An 18,467-nucleotide genomic window follows, 5' to 3' on the forward strand; every position below is an offset into this window, starting at 1 on the left:
GATGATATCAAGCCTTCTATCCAGTAAATGTAATATTGGATCAAAACATGCAGGGATTATATGCTTTATTAAGTAATAATGTTTGAAATTTATGTAAATTTAAATGAAATTTAAACCACGCTTTGTTTTGTAAGCAAAATACGCAAGTATATGGAATTAAAATATGGGTAATGACTTGAAAATGTAACGAACTTTTAATTTTGTTCATATTTAGTCACTAAATTTTTTTCATGTTTGATTTACCCTTGATTTATGTGAAATTGTCCACATTTTAACCGGTCATAAGGGTAAAATATGATCAATTTCAAATAATATAAGAGTAAATCAAATACGATAAAAGTTATTTACTAAATGTAAACAAAATTGAAAGTTTGTTACCCTTTCAATCCATTATCCCGTAAATGGTTCTAAATTTTATTAAGAATGAGCACAAGCTGAATATGAAGGTCATAAAAATGAAGATGTTTGTAGTAATCGTGTGATATACATTTATCGTGTAAAGTACTAGAAACAACACTTAGAAATACAATAGAAGTGACTTTAATCACATGGAAATTAAAGAAACAAAGATTGTGGTGGTTTCAGATATATACTTAGGACATAGTAACGATTTTCACTCCGTAGGGTAGAAACGGTCATTGTAGATCGTACGAGAAAGAGAGAACATATGATAAAGAAGCATGAAGATAATTCAATGTTAAATTTGAATGATGTTTTTCTTTGTACAAGGACATGAGCTTTAATTAGAGAGTGTGGATGCATAAGATTAAGGTCGTGAAGAAGTACATTAGTGGTCTAGGTGCTAGTTGACTTTACATCGTTTGTGCATTTTGCTTTGTTTTCACTTACTTTCAATTTGTTTTGTCGATAATTTTCTTCCAAGTTATTGCTTGTATCTACCTTTCCTATTTGTATGTTGATTCTATATGTATCTTCTCACCATGTTCCTTTTGATTTTCGATCTATTATTTGTTTTATTGCTCGTATATGTGTCTTTTTGCCTTTGTGAAACTCTACTGATTATTTCTTCTTTGTGGGTTGGCATCTCACTTATATGTGAATAAAGAAACTCTAGTTAAAAGCTTATCTTATTGACTAGAATCAAAGTAATGAACTACAACATGGTTATGTGACACACATTATATTCTATAATACTCCTTACAAACACAACATAAAACAAATCGTAATGATTGAAATTCAAAATTATTAGGGTAAATTACACTAATCGTCCCTCGTGCACATGCCAGAAAGTGTGTTTAGTTTGTATTTTCAAAAATTAACTCGAACTGTCACTGTGTTTGTTTTTTCTTACACCTTTAGTCCCTATTGACATGAAATGACTATTTTACCCTTAATAATTTTTTGTCTTTTTCTTTTATTCCTTTACCAGTTTTAGATTATAAAACAATCAAATATTCCCACCCCTCCCCTCCCATTCTCTTTCCCTTTTCCTTCTACCTTTCATGGTTACCAACACCACCAGAACCATCATCTACCACCACCAATTACCACCAGAAACCACCTGTCCTCCTCCCCCTCTCTCCGAAGAGACTAAATAGCCAAAAATCATTTTCCCCTCCTTGATATCATCATCGTCCAACTCAAACAACCTTCCAGAAACCACAAATAATTACCGTGAATCTCCACCACCTCCCATTACCGTCATCTCCACCATTGATGAACCATACTTGATTGTCAAACATCAAATATTCAACCCAAAACCTGCATTCTACTATGAAAATCAAACCCTTTATGAATCTCGAACCCACTTAGATCCACATTTAGATATGAAACTTAAACCTAATTCAAAAACTCGAACATCAGAAACCACCTCCTCTCCCTCTCATCATGTGATAGTTAGGGTTTCACGTGGCGATTTTAGGGTTTCTACACAAATCTATGGTGGTAGACGACTCACAACGAGCGATAGTGAAGAAAGCTCCAAGGAGATATGCACCTAAGCACCAAGCCCTAGTTGTATCTCGTTTTTCGAACAAGAGGGTAGCAGATCTTCACTATGGTTCGAGGGTAACAAATATGTACTCCTCCCTAACCTTCTCCTTACCATTCGAATCTACATCTACACTCCTGTGTGGATCCTTCGTATGAGGAAACATAGGAAGCAAAAAAAAGTGCTTCACAAGCTTAAGAAGATTAAACAGGAGCTTGGTCAGACATCTATATGTTGTGGATGTCTCCGAAGATTTACAAAAAGTGAATGAAAGATTGATTAAGGTGGTAGTTAGTGGTTATTTTTAGCGGAAAATATGAGCTTTTAGCCGGGGAATGGGTAAGGTGAGTTGAGGGCTAATAGTGGTGCTCTATTTTATGGTGATGGTACAGATTACCGGTGGTGGTGGTTTGGATTACCAATGATGGTGGTGGTCAAATATTCTTCAGCAACATAAAAAAATAATTATAGTACTTTTTAATAATTAAAAATAATCAAAATTGATAAAAATAAATGAAAAAGAAAACAAAAAGGGCATTACAGTCATTTTATGTCTCACAAGGGATAAAACTTGCAAAATTGAACTAACGAGTGACCAAACGTGCAACTTTTAACGACATAAGGGACGATCCGAGTTAATTTAGTAAAATAAGGACAAAACACACTTTCTAGCATATGCACGAGGGACGATTGATGTAATTTACCAAAATTATTAATCTAAGTAATTGCTACCAATAAGTAACATAAACTAAGGGATGATTACAAAAAAGGATAATGACTTGAACGGGTAACAGAATTTCAATTAGTTCATATTTAGTCATTGAACTTTTTTCGTGCTAGATTTACCCATTAATTATTTAAAGTATTCACATTTTACCATTATCACCGGTTGTAGCCGATCATAAGGGTAAAATGTGAACAGTTTCAAATATTTCAAGGATAAATAAAAAAAATTAGTTACTAAATGTGAACAAAGTTGAAAGTTCATTAGCCTCTCAAATCATTATCCCATTAAAATATGATTTGCTTGTTATTATTTTTTATATACTAAATTTCAAAGTGGAAATGAACAGTGTATTTTTGCATTTCTTAGTTTTGCCAAAAAAAAAGTTTTGGATATTGATAGATTTAGAGAAAATGACTTGCAGGTAATTATCTTTTCGTTTTGTTCACATTTAAGTAATTTCATTTTTTTTTACATATTTCACCATTTAACTTGTTAAATATGTTAACATATTACTATTATAACCTGTTATAGCAGATGACAATGGTAATATGTGAACGCATTTAACAAGTTAAATGGTTAAATATATATATAAAAAAGTTTTCTAAATGTGAACACTTTTTTTATTTTGTTTTTTACTAAATTTCTTAAGATTTTTTTATAATTTCATACAACATTTTTATGATATTTTTTCATATAGGTTTTTCTAATAAAATGTTTTAAACTTTGCTTATAAATTTTTTAAACGTTTTTTATACTTTCATATAATTTTAATACAAGTGCTTTTAAACCAAATATTTTTTAAATGTTTTTAATGTTTCTTACAAGTTTTTAACTCTTGTTTTTTTTAACATTTTCATACATTTTTTAATAACTTTCAAATATTTATATATCTATACTTTCTTTTACAACATTTTTAGAGTATTTCACAAATTTTGAATAACAATTTAATATTTTTTTATAACATTTAAAATTTTTTAATAAAATATTAGTTTTGAAACGTTGTATTAAAAAATTTAAAGTTTATAAACTTCTAACTAAAAAGTATTAAAAAGTTGAAATAGTTTTATAACATTTACAATATATATATATATATATATATATATATATATATATATATATATATATATATATATATATATATATATATATATATTGTTTTTTTATTTGCTAACTAACATTTTCATAAAAGACCTTTGTGAAGTTTATTTTTACAAACAACTGATAGCCTAGAAAATAAATTACAAAAATTATCCTAACAGTATATGGAAAGGGTCCTTATGTAGTTATTTTTTGGAGAAATGGTCCATATGTTTAAAAAATTACAATATAACCTATATGTAATAGAAAATTTATAAATTATGCCCGGTTTACGGGTCCCCAAAAATATATTGTGATGTTCGTCCATACGTTATTTTGATTTCATTCTTTAGCCACATGACTTTGTATTTTTTTTCCCTTAAGTTTTATAGTTACGGAAGTTTGTCTAGCAAAATGCGGAAGTAGTAACTTACTAATTTATACTAAATTGTATGAATTAATAGTAAGAAACATTGTTCTGCATATTAATTAAAAATAATATTTAAAAAATATTATTGTATGTATTGTTGAAATTATTATTATATAAATTAATGAACATTTAACTATCGATACATATATACACATTTAAGAGGACATCGTGTGATTTTTAGTCAGAAATACTCTTGTTATAAAATAAAGTTCATATTGATTTTATAAAGCAAAACTATTTAAGTTGTTACTAAATTTATTTTGTAAAACTATAATGATTTTTAAGTTTATTTGTTTTGACTTGGTATTATAGATTTATCATGTTATTTATATATTTATATTTTTGACCAAAGTTTTTAAATATTTTTATAAATTTGGTACGAAAGTTTCTTTTTTCTACAATATTGTCCCAAATTTATATTTTTGTAACTATTTTTTTACAACGTTTTATAATTTTTTAAAGATTTTTTGCACAAACCTTTTATAGATTTTCCTGTAGATATTTTACAATTTTTTTGTATATTTTTTTTATAATTTTTTTTTACAATTTTTTACACATTTTATAACCTTTTTTACACTTTTTAAAAAAATATTTTATAGTTTTAATATATTTTACAACTTATTTTTTACTTTTTCACAACTTTATTTTAATATATTTTACAACTTTTTTTATAACTTCCTTTAAGTTTTTTTAGAAACTTTTTATTCTTTTTTATAACTTATTAATTTTTTTTTGTATTCTTTTTATAATATTTTGTATATAATATTTATATTTTTTTACAAGCCCTTTTTAATGCTTTTACATCATTTTTTTTTACAACCAAGAAATATATTGAAAAAATAAAATTAAAACTTTAAAATGTTTGAAATGTAAATAAAATTGTTAAAATATGATTATTTATTTTTGACGTTTTAAAAAAAAAGGTTTAAAAAAGTTTTTAACAACTTACGTGTAAGAATCGTTTTTACTTTTATTTTTTATAATGTTTAAAATCTTTTTAACCTTTTCATTTATATTGCTTCATTATTATTATGTTGTGATAAAAGTTTAAAAGGTGTTGTAAATTAGTTTAAAATGGCATTAAAAAGTTAACAAAATGTTGTAGAAAAGTTTTACCGTTGAATCCAATCAGAACTGAGGAAGACTATCTCAGAATCTTAAATGTTTATCTTGTTGATTGTTTCTAATAGGATGATGTTGACTGAGCTGCCACAATCTATCAAGATCCTTCGAAGAAAGTTGTTAGCCACAAATAACGTTGTGACTAGATCATCATGTTGTGGATCTATGAAATTCTCCATGTCATCTCCGTCGAAAGAGATCTTCTTTTTGTCGGTCAAGAATGCATTCTTTCTTGTTATGTCTTCCTTTTACACCTTGGAACTTTTTTGTATGTATTTTTGCTCTAGAATAAGAAGTTTCACAGATGTCAAATCCACCAGAGATTAAGTTAATAACCTTGGGATTTGAGGGTGGATATGTTTTTCTTTGCATAATGATTTCAGGATCTTTGGATCATTGACTTTTCTTCTTCCCAAGTGTTCCTTTAAATGTCCTTTGCTCAACAAGTAATCGATCTCCTTCCTGAGAGCTAATCAATTTTCGGTGACATGTCCCAAAGTCCTCATGATAAGTACACTATTTCGATTTATCTTTTCATCTTGGTGTTTTATTAGATTTCTTAATCAATCTTTCTTTGTCCCCAAGATCCTGCATTACACAGAGCAGATCTGAAAACATTAATAGAAAAATAATAGCCAGAAATCATAGGATAATCTTCATCTTCCAGAGCATTAACTATACAATTTTTAAGTTCTGAGTAAGGTTCACCTCTATAGGATTTGGGAGGAAGATTTATTCTTCCTTTTAGGATGATCATAGGGCGTGTTTGACCTTTTCTTGATCTTCTTGTCTTCTTCCAGCCCGATGAATCTTAGTGCCCTATTTCTAGCTTCATCAATTTCATGCATGGGGTCATGACAAGATCCTTGTAGAATGAAGAATATTTCTTTAGTTTCATCTTGAAAACTTCCACACCTGTTGCAACATCTAGATGTGGGATGTCTAGGGATTCTTTCTCAAACCTACTAACATAATCCATCAAGGACTTATCATAGCCGTGAGTTACTATGTAATGGTCACTTGTTAGTTTATTAAATGTTCTACTACAAGAAAACTGTTACACCCCCAACCGACGCTATGTAACTTAGTTCATGGATCCACATACATTTGGATATATAACACAAGTAAACCAATAACACAATAGTAGTTCATGGATCCACAAGCATTTGGATATATAACATATGAATTACCTTAAACAACTAGACAGTTATAAAAAAACTAGAAAAACTAGGTCGCCAGAAATCCATGACTATTCCATCGTCTGAAATGCTTATTTAGTGATCTCCTAAGAGTACATGTAGTTTTGAGGGTCAACAAAAGGTTGGAGAGAGTTATAGGTTTTCAGCTAACAACAGTAGTGATACTTTTTAAAATGATCAAAATGTATTTTCTTTGTAAGTAAAACCATACTTGAAAAAGAGTTTGTATAGAGCCTTTAACGAACTTTGAAACTCAAAATGTGGTTTTCCATAAGTAAAACCATACATATAACAGTTTTGAAGTGATAGAAACCAAGTCCATGGTTTATATATATATATATATATATATATATATATATATATATATATATATATATATATATATATGTATACACAGAGAGAGAGAGAGAGAAAGAGATAGAGATAGAGATAGAGAGAGAGAGAGAAACCAAATTGATGGTTTGAAAAGAATGAGAGATCTAGTTAATGTTTATAGCGATTCCTATAACCGAACTATGTTGAAGTACCCCTACAACGTTTTATTGGACGTTGTAGAAATGACTATATATAGTAATCATCCGCTTTGACTTGACCGTCTTGGTTGTAGCTAGCAACCACAGATAGGGTTGTCAAACCGGCATAGATTTATACATACATAGCTCGCTCTGAGTATTATAAGTTATAGTAGTGTGGGTATGTTAAGTGTTTAAAATTAGGTAATGAATAACTTCTCACTATAAAAGCGATTAACTAAAGTATGTGAATAACCCACCCTATATGATATGTGGATAAGTATCCGGGGTGTAATCTTCAAGAGTGGATAACCCTATCTTATGCGTGGATAAGTCATTAGGCAAAATCATTAAAGATGAATAGAGTTTATATAAGCCGAGTATGTTTGATAAGTATATACTTGAAAGCATACAATACCCACTTAAACAAACGATAAATGTCATAGTAGTGTAAGAAAGCACGTGTATAATTTCCACGTTTTAAAGCGTTATAACTTATATATATATATATATATATATATATATATGTGTGTGTGTGTGTGTGTGTGTGTGTGTGTGTGTATAACACCCGATTCCTGGTATGCATTCAATTCAAGTATTTCTTACGTTTTCCTCTGGGACTCGATGAGTTGGAGGCCCAACTTGTTGAGTAGGGTCGTGATCTGCGGGGAGTTTAAGTGATCTACTGGACTTGTCGGGAGACTGACTTGGCGAGTAGATGTTGTTTGAGTGAAATCCTAAATTGAGGGTTTGCACCCTATTTAAACACCTTATAACACCCCAACTCATCTCCCGTCGTCCAGAGTAAACCCTAACTCGAAACCCTAGCCAATTTTGTGTGTTCTTGATCCTTGTGGTGTTATTTTTGTGTGATTGAAGATTGAAAAGGAGAAGGAGACTTGTGAGATCAAATGGAAAAAGCAGATCCAGAGTTTTAAGCTCATTTCCAACTTATTTGAGGTATGAAACTGAAACTTTGTCTATTCATTGCTTGGATCTTGATTTTGGACCTTTTCTACATCCTTCTAAGCCCTAGTGAGAATGTATTCAAGATTTGGTATAAGAAGTGAGTTTGTGCTTCAGATCTTGGGCTATTAGGGGTCTTTATGGCATAAAGGTGCCCAATTTGTTGCCATAAACACCCCGTGCATCTTGTAGACCATCTTTTATGGCTTTTTGAGCCAAAGACCCCATACATGTATACCAAGTTTGAAACTTTACGTGAAAAATGGACATTAGGAGGCCATATCTATGGTTTTGGTGTGTTAAGATCCATTTAAATTGACTATATAGTAATGGTCAAGGATGGACTCGACGAGTCGTTCTTAGGAATCGGCGAGTCAGGGTGTAATGACCACCAAATCCTTTCTATAGATGGATCAGATGATAGGATGAAAGGTCCCTCAGTTGTTTAGGCTCATAAGGGACATGGGAACCATGGGACTCGACGAGTGTTTGAGCAAACTCGGCGATTCCAAGGCAATCTCCCAATATTTGTAGATGGACTCGACGAGTTGTTCATACAACGCGACGAGTCATAGACTGGACACATTCTGATGAGAGAGATGAAATCGACGATTTCAAGGATGAACTCGGCGAGTCGGATGAAGATGGTCCCGATGGTATGATTGAAGGAGAACCCGTCGAGTTCTTGCTAGACTCGACGAGTAGAGTCGGAGGTTCGTTTGAGTTAGAGGAGTATGGACTCGATGAGTTGGTAGACCAACTCGGCGAGTCAGGTCAACTAGATGTTGACTTTGACCAAAGTTGACTTTGACTAAATTGAGTTGACCATCGGTTAGGGTTGCATATTCAAATTGATAACTTAAAAGGATTATTGTGTAGGGATTGAGGTGTTGAGGAGAGTTGAATTTCACACCGAGGACAGTTCAGACACTACACGACATCGAGGTGAGTTACCTTCCAGTAGAAGTGGGTCTAAGGCACCAAGGCCGACCCACTAGGAGTTGTCTAGTTGAGATAATTGTCTTTGTGATAATTGTATGGTTTGTTATTACTTGATATGTGCTAGTACGCTATGTTATGTGAGATATTATTAGTAGGAGGGGACTAGTCCTCGATTCGGTCGCTAGGACCAACGGGTAGGTTGGACACCCCAGATATGTCTGACAGCATGATTATGATATGATATTATATGCTAGCGGTAGAATGGAGGGTAGGTCGGCACCCCAAAATAGCCTGACATGGGTAGGTCAGCACCCCAAAATGGGTTGACATGGTTAGGTCAACACCCCAGAATGACTTGACATGGTTAGGTCGGACACCCCAGAATTTCTCGACAATATGTATGTTGTTTTGGTATGCGGTATGATGGGGGAAATCACTAAGTTTTGTGCTTACAGTTCAGTTTTGGTTTCAGTTACCTCTTCGTCTAAGGGGAAGGAGCCGGCGGTGTAGCTGCGCATCACACACACACACACTCATGGTTTCCGCATGGAGTTTATGGGATTGTACTATGATTTTATTACTTTTGATGATATGGTTTTGATACACATTGTTATGTTTTTATAAATTGATATGACAATTGGATATGTTTTGGTAAACTGTGTTACAAGTTACTTAACTAAAAATGAAATTTTTGGCCCCGAAATTTGGGACGTTACAAGTTGGTATCAGAGCCTTGGTTTGATGGATTCGGACACACCTTTGGGGGTGTCTAGACTTAAACCGAGGGATGAAAAGATTTTCACAAGAAAACGGTTTTCTAAAATTTGAGTTAAAGATTTTTTTGGAAAAAGAACAACGTGTGTGATGCGTGCGACCAGCCGAGCTCAAGTAAGTTTTCCCCAAGATACCCATACTTGTTATGTTTATGATATGATTATGAGATATGCATGCTAGAATAGGGCTAAGGATCTAGGAGGATGCCTCGTATGCTGGCTATATGATTCTGAGAACTGCATGCTAGAATAGGGCTAAGGATCTAAGAAGGATGCCTTGTATTCCTGTCGTATGAGTTGTATGCTAGGGCTGTCTAGTCAGCAGTAGGATAGCCTGATTAGGTTATGCTTGATTTGGTTACTCAATTCATGAATGATGCTTTCTTTGTGCTATAGGGGTTCTGGCCAACTTTAACTAACTAGTGAGCGGATATGTAAAAGTATTCGCAAGCTAGTTAGGGACGGGTGGTAGGGACCCCTAGTGTAGCTGATGGTGGAGAGTAGGTTGAAGGGTGCCCTATGAAAGCCTAGGATGAGATTAGTTGGAAAGGGATATTGGTTAAGGGACTTGGTGAAGTTGAGGCAATCCTTGAGGAAAGTACGGATAGATGTGTAAGGTAGTATGGGCTCGTACTACTGAAAGTAGAGGATCCATACTCGAGTCAAGGAGGGCCAAGATGGAACCATGAAACTTGGGGAGTGTGTGAGACCTCTCGAGAGTATGTATGATCCTGATGTTTACGTGTTTATTTTCAGTATGGTGGTCACACGACATGGAGAAGGAGGTTCAGGATCAGGATCAGGCTCGGGTGCAAGGTCCGAGCAGGTCGATGACGGGCTACGTGAGTTCATCGCGTCTGAGATCACGAGAGGTATCCTTGAGGCGACCCCGATCATTTTTGGGTCGATCAAGGAGGGGATTACTGAGATGATAGAGGATCACCTTCGGACATTCATGATTGATTTGGCGTCTAGCCAGATGGGTACACACACACACACTATCCTTCAAGGACTTCAGGGGGAGTGGTGCGCTGGACTTTCATGGGGTGAAGGACCCCATTGCTGCCAGGAGATGGATCGCAAACATTGAGTCTGCGCGGTTGACGAGCTTCTGCCTGAAGGGGTTGAAGGTCTGTTTTGCTACGGGATGTTTTAGTGATACAACTAGATATTGGTGGGAGTCAGTTGGTGACTCGGTTCAGGGCAGAGTTTACGCCAGCTGTGGAGCTTCAACACGTAGCTAGAGAGTTTCTTAATATGAAACAGACGACTAAGACAATGGCGGAGGTCACCGCCAAGTTTAGGGAGATGGCCTTTTTGGTACCTCAGTATGCGGGGGACGAGGAGATGCGGAAGACCCGCTACCATGATATGTTGAGGGCTGATATCCGGGAGCATTTCAATTATTCAGCTTGCCCGACCCTGGAATCTATGATTGCTAAGGCGCGGGAGAGGGAGATTGATTTGGAGCACCTCAGGAAGAGGAAGGCAGAGACTGAGCAGGTTATGGGGGTTTCAGGGAAGAAAACCAAGGGATCTGACGTTAGGTCGAAGGGCCAGCCGGGCCAGAGCTGCTGCAGGAAATGTGGCAGGCTACATGAGGGAGCTTGTAGAGCAGGATCTTCGGGCTGCTACAAGTGCAGCAAGATGGGGCACTTTGGTAGGGATTATACTGTCCCTGCTCTCAGGGTTCAGACGCCAGACCTGATTGGCTTCGATTGCAATCAGGGGGGCCATAAGAAGGCCAACTACCCTAGATTATAAGCAACATCAGCAGCAGCGCCAGTGGCGGCGCCGACTTTAGCGACAGCGTGAGTGGCGGATGGTCAGAAGGTTAAGACAGAGGCTCCAATGGTGCGGAGCCGAGCATTTCAGCTGACAGCCGAGGAGGCACGCGCCACACCCGATGTGGTGACGGGTATGATTTCTTCTCTTTGCTCTTTTATGTTATGTCTCTATGATTTTGATATGATATATGTATGCTCTGCTTAGGATCGTTCCATGTGAACGACATCCCAGTTCAGGTGTTGTTTGATTCGGGTGCTACCAGATCGTTTGTCTCTCTTGCACTTAGCAAGAAGTTTCCTGAGTCCTCGGGCATGTTGAACTGCCCTCTAGAGGTCGAGATTGCGGACGACCGGTCAGTACGAGCATCAGAGGTTTTCAGGGATTGTGTTTTGAGATTGTTCGAGGAGCGTTACATGGTAGTCTTAGTTCCCATACCTTTTGCAGGGGAACAAGGTTATTATATGCATGGATTGGCTAAGCCCTAATGGGGTGGTGATTGACTACACACAACAGTTGGTGCGGGTAAAGACCCCAAGTGGGGGAGAACTGGTGATTAAGGGCGAGAGGCCACATCAGGGACCAACTTTATGTTCAGCAGCGAGGGCTTGGCGCTAGCTTCAACAAGGTTGCACATAATATGTCACCTGTGTTATAGATACATAGGAGGCGGGTATGGCGATGGTGGGCGATGTGCTAGTAGTACAAGAGTTTGCGGATGTATTCCCCGAGGAGTTGCCTTAGATACCTATGGAGAGACAAGTAGAGTTCAGGACCGACCTAGTCCATGGTGTGGCTCCGATAGCCAAGGCATCATATCGGTTGGCTCCTCCTAAGATGCAGGAGATGTCCATACAGCTGCAGGATCTGTTAGACAAGGGATTCATTAGATCGAGCAGTTCACCCTGGGGATCCCCGATTTTATTTGTGAAGAAGAATGATGGCTCGCATCGGATGTGTATAGATTATCGGGAGCTGAATAAGGTAATGGTGAAGAACCGTTACCCACTCCCGAGGATTGATGGCCTCTTTGACCAGCTACAAGGAGCATCTTGGTTCTCCAAGATCGATTTGCATTCAGGTTATCATCAGATGAGGGTCAGAGAGGAGGATGTGCAAAAGACTTCCTTTTGGACGCGTTATGGTCACTATGAGTTTGTGGTGATGCCCTTCAGGATCAAAAATGCTCCTGCCGCGTTCATGGATCTCATGAACCACATGTGTAAGCCGATGTTGGATCGGTCTGGGATAGTTTTCATCGATGACATCTTGGTTTATTCCAAGACACGAGAGCAGCATGAGGAGCACTTGCGGGAGGTTCTGGATACTATGATGAGGGAGAGCTTGGATGCTAAGTTCTCTAAGTGTGAGTTCTGGTTGCGCGATGTGCAGTTTGTTGGGCACCTTGTCAACCAGAACGGGATTTATGTTGACCCGGACAATGTGGAGGCCGTGATGAGGTGGGAGGTTCTGAGGTCTCCGTTTGAGATTCGGAGCTTTCTGGGACCGGCAAGCTACTATCGGAGATTCATTTAGGACTTCTCCAAGATAGTCGTGCCCCTGACCTGGCTGACGAGGAAAGTCGTGGTCTTTTGTTGGGGGACTGAGCAGCAGGCCGCGTTTGAGACGTTGAGACATAGATTGTAAGAGGCGCCAATGTTAGCCCTGCTGGAGGGCATGGAGGATTTTGTAGTATATTGCAATGCGTCCACCTCAGGTTTGGGCGCGATATTGATGTAGAGAGGGCATGTTATCACTTACGCTTCGAGGCAGCTAAAGCCTCACGAGGCGAACTATCCGACGCATGATTTGGAGCTGGGGGCTGTTGTCTTCGCCCTCAAGATTTGGCACCATTACCTCTATGGGGTTCGTTCTACCATTTACACGGACCATAAGAGCCTGAGGTATCTCATGGATTAGCCAAATCTAAACATGAGGCAACGTCGGTGGCTTGATGTGGTAAAGGATGATGATTGTGAGATACTCTACCACCCGGGAAAGGCTAATGTCATGGCTGACGTCCTTAGTCGCAAGGCAGCGCCGATCAGAGACATCTGTTTGAGGATGACAGTTGTGACTCCGTTGTTGGAGCAGATTTGGGAGGCCCAACAGGAGGCCATAAAGGAGGAACATTGGAGGAGCAAGCAAATTGTAGGCCATGTTTCCTCCTTTGAATATGATAGCTGAGGATTGTTGACTCTTCACTGTAGGGTGTGGGTCCTATATCATGGAGGTGTGCGCTAGGTATTGATGGAGGGGGCGCACAAATCCAGGTTCTCCATCCATCTCGGGGCGACGAAGATGTATATGGATCTTCGTATTGATTATTGGTGGCCCTGTATGAAGAGGGACGTAGCTTGGTTTGTGGAAAGGTTCCTGACCTGCAGGAAGGTCAAGGCTGAGCACCCGAGACTCACGACAAGGTCTAACCATTGGATATCCCGCTGTGGAAGTGGGAGGATATTACTATGGATTTTTGTTGGATAAGGCGTCTAAGTCCATAACTATTTCTGGTAAATACTTGACCCGACCCGGCATGGTCCATTTGGGTTGCATGACACCATGCAATTGGATAAACTAAATGAGAGAAGTAACACATATGGTTTATTAATATATTATAAGTTCCAATATATTAATATATTATTTAATTAGTTTTGATCAAGAATTAATTTAGAATTAATTAAGTGATCAAAAGAATAACTAATTAAATATATGGGTAGATTATGTAAATCTTCCATATCTTATATAGTGGGCTAATAGGCTCCATGGATTATCAAGTTAGGTTCCACCCATAGGATGCTCCATGGAGTTAACACGTAGATTGAGAAATGAAGAGTCATGTTACATTAGGGTTATACCTAATGCAACACACTATATAAGGACCATGTCTCTCCCCAAAATCGGCTACACAAAAGAAACAAGAGGGCTTGGCCGGTTTTGCATGTGTTAGAGTATTCTCTCAAGTTTATACTTTGCATTTGGTGTTGCGTGAAGCATTTGAGGCATCACACTTTAGGTGCTAGGCTCACAAGGTTTCAAGGAACACTTACAACAACAAGGTATGTAGTTCTATCTATTATTCAAGTTAAAATTGTTCCCCATGTATGCTAGATAGGATCATAGCCTTGGAAATCAACTTTGCATGATAATTAGACAAACATAGATCCAAGGTTATTAGGGTTGCATGTACACTTAGGAAGTGTTAGAATGCCCATAACCCATCAGTGGTATCAGAGACTAGGCTTGTTTGTTTGTTATTTGTGCTAAAAAGTTGGAAAAAGTCGATATTTTTGCAATCTGACTGATGAACTCGCCGAGTTCATGTGAATTTTCAACCTACTCGCCGAGTAGGTTCATTCACTCGGCGAGTAGGAGCCTCAGATTGTAGTTTTCGACTTTAGTTGCTAGAAATGGACTAGAAACATTACCCTAAACTGTTTTGGTACTTGAAAACCTGTTTTAGATGGTGTAATGTCTTTGCTAATCCATTTACAACAACAAGTTATCAAAATTACAAAGTTTTAAATGTAATTTTTTATTCATGAAAGTGTTCATATTCATGTTCTTCATCTTATGATGTTTAGATGATCATAGGAATTATTTGTAACCTATGTGGTAGATTAATTCATGATCTTTATGTGTTTTAATTGAGTCCATAACTTGTCCTCAAGTTATGGAAAACCAAAAGTCACTTTGTTTTAAAAACCATTAAAAGAACACATAGGTTATAAAAATGAAGAGTCTTCTTTTTTAATACCCTAATAAACTCATAAGTTACAAGAAATGAAAAGTTTTGAAAGTTTACAAAACTTGCCCTCAAGTTTTGGAACAAGTAAAGTCTTGATTAAAACTTTAGTTCCAACCCTTAGAATTTTAAAAGTTAAAATTCAACCCTTATACTTATAATATTATAAGTTAATAATATATATATATATATATATATATATATATATATATATATATATATATATATATATATATATGTATAAGATTAAAGTCGTCTTACTGCTAGTACGCCTTATTCACGAAGCCGGTCTATAAGTTGGGTATAAGGTTGTTGCCTATAAAATGGCAACTTAATGGGTGTCCACTCTCACCCACCGCTTGCTTGACTGGTGGAGGGTCGTTAGTCGAACGGGTAAGACAAGGACTTATAAATTCTCATGAAAAGTATGATGAATATTATAAAGTAACTAAATTTTTTATTAAATTCCCAATATTAGTTACTTTAGTTAAAATGTGAATAAGGTGCTAATCCATGAAATTACACTTTACACTTGGTCTAAGTCGTTAGTGGAGCGTGTGTTGTTAACCGGCACACTAACTTGGACTTAACAAGGTAGGTAAAGGGTGACTTAATATTTATCATAGTATCAATGGAGCGTGTGTGGTTAACCGGCACATCGATTGAGGGGTAATTTATTAAGGGTACCAAGTAATTTGCATGGTTACTTCACACCTCGTTTTGTGATCCTCGGCATCCCAGTCACAAAACTTGGAGGGCACACTCGAGATTGAAACATGCCTTTGAAAAGTTCATTGAATCTCAAAAGAATCTAGGAGTTTCTAAGAACCAAATTAAATATTTTAATATTTCAACTTTGGTGGAAATTGGTGAATCATCATTCACCTACCTTTCAAATATGTTATTACTTAGATTACGGCATACCTCTTCTAAGTATAATATATTGTGATTGGATCCTAGCCTTAATACTACATTTGGGTGTTTTATTAAGGACTATCTCTATTTCTAAACTAAACTTTTCTTCTTTTCAGATGTCTGCAAACACTGCTGCTTCTGGCTCTAATCCTAATGGCTCCTTTTCTCTTATGAACTTGTGTGGGAAAGTCACTTTTGATGGATCCAAATTTAATGAATGGATCAGAAACATCCGAATTATTACCCGCTACGAGGACAAAGAATATGTCCTCGATAAGGAGCTTAAGGAGATTGATGAGACAGTTGCTACTCCCCAAGAGATCGCTGACTTTAGGGCACATGAAAGGGATGCCACCAAGATGGCATGCATCATGATGGCCACTATGACAGCCAATCTCCAAAAGTCCAACGAGGACTACTACCCTTTTAAAATGCACCAAGATTTGATGGAAAGATACCATCAAAGTGCACGACAAGAGAGGTATGAAATCATCTCCTCCATGATAACAACCCGAATGAAGGATGGAGAACCCATCATGGGCCACATGCAGAAAATGCAAAGGTTTGTGGACTGCTTGCTGAAGCTTAATGTGAACTTCCCCGAGGAGCTAGCAATAGATATTATTTTTCACTCCTTACCTTCATGTTATGATCAATTCCGCATGACATACCACATGAACAAGGAAGAGGTCACTCTCAGCAAACTTCAAGGACTCTTAAAGACCGCAGAAAGTGGTCTTAAGGGTAAGGCGGCTGTTACTACTCCTATTCCTACCAACTCTGCCCCTGTCTTGGCAATCGGGAAAGGACGAGGGAAGAAGAGAAAGAGTTCTTCGAAGGGTACCAAGGTTAGGACCCTTGATGGCTCTTCTTCAAGTGGAACCAAGAAAGGTTTCATCACTCCTTCTTCTGACCCAAAAGAGTTTGAATGCTTCTATTGCCATGAAAAGGCACATTGGAAGCGGAACTGCCCAAAGTACCAGCAAGATGTAAAGGATGGGAAAGTTAAACCCAACCATGCAGGTATTTAAACTATCTTATCTAATAACTCACCCCATTCTAACTCATGGGTCCTTGATACCGGTTGTGGTATTCATATCTGTTCTGATTTGCAGGGACTAAGAAGAAGTGAGAATGTGCAGCAAGGAAGGATAAACTTGATCATGGGAAACAGGAAAGCTTCACCTGTCACCAAGATTGGAGTTTATACTTTATTGCTAAGTAGTGGGTTTAGTTTAGATTTGAATAAATGTTGTTATTCGCTAGAAATGGCAAGAAATATTATTTCCTTTCATGCATTGTATAAACAAGGTTTCACCTTTTTCATTTGATAATGAAGTTGGTTCGATTAATGCTTTCTTTAATAATGTTCTTTATTTTAAAGCAGTACCTTGTGATGGCGTGTATGAAACAGTATTTGTGGTTGATAACTTAGGAAATAATGTGTTGTGTATTGATTTTGTTAATAATAATAACTTGGATAAAGCATCATTATGGCATTGTCGTCGTGGACATATAAGCAAGAAACGCATAGGCCAACTCCAAAAGGATGGAGTCTTGGAGTCATTTGACCTAAAGTCAGATGATAGTTGCGAATCATGCTTACTTGGAAAAATGACAAAGTCACCCTTCACAGGTTCTTGTGTGAAGGGTGAAGGTTTGTTGGATCTTGTGCACACAGATGTGTGTGGACCATTCAAACATGCCACAAGGGATGCTAATCATTATTATGTGACTTTTACTGATGATTATAGTAGATATGGATATGTCTACTTAATCAAACATAAGTCAGAGACTTTCGAAAGGTTTAAGGAATTTAAATAGGATGTCGAGAATCAATTGGGCAGGAACATTAAGATGCTTCGATCCGATCGAGGTGGTGAATATCTTAGTTCAGAGTTCCTCGACTATCTTAGGGAATGTGGGATTGTCTCACAATTGACACCTCCCAGGACACCGCAGTTGAATGGTGTGGCTGAGAGGCGTAATCGAACCTTGTTGGATATGGTTCGTTCCATGATTATTCGAGCTTCGCTACCAATATCATTCTGGGGGTATGCCTTAGAGACTGCCACCCATATTCTTAAGCTAGTCCCTACAAAGAAAGTTGCCAAAACTCCTCACGAGATGTGGACTGGTAAAGTACCTAAACTAGACCACATCAAGATTTGGGGTTGTGAGGCTTTTGTGAGGCGCGAGTCTCATGATAAGCTTGAACCCCGAAGCGAGAGGTGTATTTTCATTGGCTACCCACAAAGATCCTTTGGTTACCTCTTCTACAGACTTAGTGATAATGTGGTCTTTGTAGCAAGAAGAGGAGTCT

The sequence above is a fragment of the Lactuca serriola genome, chromosome 5, assembly GCF_051521515.1.
Source record: "Lactuca serriola cultivar US96UC23 chromosome 5, Lser_US96UC23_V15, whole genome shotgun sequence".
In the NCBI taxonomy this organism is placed as follows: domain Eukaryota; kingdom Viridiplantae; phylum Streptophyta; class Magnoliopsida; order Asterales; family Asteraceae; genus Lactuca; species Lactuca serriola.